A 3,091-nucleotide genomic window follows, 5' to 3' on the forward strand; every position below is an offset into this window, starting at 1 on the left:
CTTCCTCTCCCTTCTCCTCCTCCTCCTCCGCGCGGCCCCGCGCGCCGCAGCCCCTCCTCCCCGGCGCGCTTCGCGGGGTTCAGGTGCCCGGAGGTAAGTCGCTGGGCAGCGGATCCCGAGCGGCGAATCGTAGCCGCTGCCGCCGCCCGCCGGCCGGGAAGAGCAGCCCGCGAGCGCCGCGCCGGCCTCCGCTCTCCCGAAGCCCGGGCAGGCGGCCCCAGTCCGGCGGATCGCGTCCTTTCTCTTTGCTTTTTGCCCCCCCACCCCCAGGACGGGGAACCCTCTCCGGGTCCGACGGGGCGGGAGCGGAGACGCCCGAGAGCCGCCGGCCGAGCTGACTGACGGTCGTGCCTTTTCGCTGTAATTTCAGGAGAGGAGGGAAGGAAAATTCTCGAGTGTCTGGTGCTGACTTCTCAGCCCTGTTCACCCTCCCCCACCCCTCCCCACCCCTCCCCTGCCGCTGGAGGCGGGGGGGGGGATCCTGCCGGATTCGGGTGTTTCCTGCCTTAGGTGACACCAAAACTGGGGAATGGGGGGGCTTGTCAAAATAGAGATGTTCTAGAAAGCCCAGTGGATGACGGCCGGGCCCTTTCCGGGGTGCGCTTTCTTAGGCATCCATTCCGTCATTCCTGGAGGACCAGGATGAGGGGTTTTGTGTTTTTTTTCTTTCAGAATTGGGGAAACTGACAGCTTGGTCATTAACAGGAGTGGCAAAGCCCTGCTGGGGGGCGAGGGCGGCTTCTCCCCGGCGCTCCGCGCGCTCTTTAGTCTGCGCGGCCGGGCATCCCCGACCCGACCCCGCGCCTTCGCGTTCGTCCTCGCTGTTCTCAGAAAGTGAAAAATAAAGAGATGCAAAATGCTTCCATGGCTCCTTATTTGTGTACGGATCACCCAGTGTGGGTTTAAAAAGCGACTTTGGATCCCCCAAAACCTTGTGGTCAAGAGGATGAAGGAAGGCGGAGGGGAGAAAAGTGGCTTTTTTTTTTAACCTAAAATGTGGTTTTTGGAGGCTGGGATTCCTCGTGATTAGGTTTCTGTGGTTTACAGAGACAAGAGGTGGCGAAGGCGACCCTTGCACCGTGGGGAGTGAGCAGCACGTGCCCGCCCCCCCCCCAGCCTCAAACTCCGAGCCTCCAAAACACATCAGACACCCTGAGACACCCACAGAGGCAGGGAAAGCCCCGCAGGCTGTGGCACCCCCAGAATAAAAGGCGGCACCCCCTTGCCTCTTGAAGCAAACCGTTTCACCCTTCCCGAGCCTGAAAACATCATGTCTGCAAAAAACATCATTTACCAAACACCATAAAAGCCAGCCATGTGCCGCGCCTCGTGGGGTAGCTGGGAAGCGAGGGTGTGAAGGAAGTGTGCAATCGGTAGCAAGGTGGTTAGATCCCCACCGGGTGCCCATCTTAAACCTCTGTGCGCGCAGCGCATCTCCATCAACTGGATGGGGTCGGTGGGATCGATCCTCGGTCTCACCCCGCGTCTGGAAGCCACCCGCCCCTCCCGCTCGTGCGCAGCCCAGCGGAGTGGGGCGCGAGGAGCACCAAGCAGAGGCCTTCTGGTCCCTGGAGGACCCTGGACTCCATTGCAAGCACTTCAGGGGACCGTGCTTTGGGGGATAGGAGGGGGGAATCCTGGATTGCCCGCCCAAGAGGGGCTCCCCGCCCCCGGGGCAGGTCGGGGGGAAAAGCCAGGCATCTCTTCCCACGGGATGTGGAGTGTGGATGGGGTGGCAGATCTCACTCTGTCCTTCCTCTCTGGGCTTTTATGTATATTCTTCTCTTCCTCCACGCCAGTCTACAGCTCAGGCGTCCCACTTTCCTATTCCCATTTTTCCTCCTGCCTTCCCCGCCGATTCCCCCCACCCACCCCACTCGCAGACCTAGGCCTCCATCCGCTGGCCTTCCTGGGGCCAGCTGCCAGCGTCCGCTCCACCTGCTGGCACCCCCTCCCCAACCTTTGCCTTCCACCTGGTGTCCCCCACCCCTCGGCCCTGCATGCCAAGATGGGGGCGCTAACCCCCACTTCTCCCTGCGGGGCTCAGCGAGGTGGTGAGCTGGCTCCGGAGGGTGTGACTTTTAATGATGGGCTTCGGTCACAGGGGAGAGCTCTAACCCTGGGTAAGGCCAGCCTCCCACAGCTCGCACGCGCAGGGGAGGGGGGGGCTGCCTATCCCTTACCCTACCTTACACACCCACTCATCCACGCACACGCAGAACGCACAACTCACACGCATGGCTTTTTTTTGTCCCCCTTTCCCTCGCTGGGGGAGGGGGGCTGCAGGGGAGGGGAGGAGCTCCAGGAAATAGATTCTTCCTGTGCTCAGAAGGAGATAGCAATGCCTTGGTGGGTGGTATCCCACCTTCTCCATGGCTTGCCCCACGCCAGGAAGTTCACAGAATCAAGGAACTCCCAGAAATTTGATGACGTTTAGAAACAGTCCATATTTCAAACTTGGGCTCTCAGAGGGGCGTGTGTGTGTGTGTGTGTGTGTGTGTGTGTGTGTGAGGGGGGGGAGAGGGAGAGGGAGGGAGGGAGAGAGAGATTATTTTAAGGCCCTTCCTTTGAATCTAAGAACTCATCTTGGGAACCTCTCTGTCTCCATTCCTGTCTTGTCTTTGCTTTGCTTAGTGAATAGTGAACTCTGCAGGCTTTCAAAGCTTGGAGATTTTAAGGGCAATTGAATCAATGGTGAGATTATTTATTTTAATTAATCACATCCAGTAATTTAGCTTTATAGCTTTCCTGGGCATCCTCCCTCCATTAAACATTTCAGTGGAACTAATATAAGCAGCTCTTGGAAGTCACTAGTCTTGAATCTCTTAAAATATCCTACAGTTATTTATAATGTGGAAATGAAGTTTTCCACCAAATACCCTAACAACGGTTCAGGTATCTGGCACAGCAGGGTTTCAGTCTCCTTTCAAAAATAACCTCTTGCCCAGCATTCACACTTTCGACTGGAACTGACTGAGCCTGGAACTGATGGTGTCTTGGCTCTAAGCATTCTCCTTAAAGAAGAAAACCTTTTTACAGACCCTTCAGCCAACGTCCCATGGTAATAATAGGGGCATAGGAAAGTCATGAG

This window comes from Dipodomys ordii, unplaced genomic scaffold, assembly GCF_000151885.1.
Source record: "Dipodomys ordii isolate 6190 unplaced genomic scaffold, Dord_2.0 Scaffold44, whole genome shotgun sequence".
NCBI lineage: Eukaryota > Metazoa > Chordata > Mammalia > Rodentia > Heteromyidae > Dipodomys > Dipodomys ordii.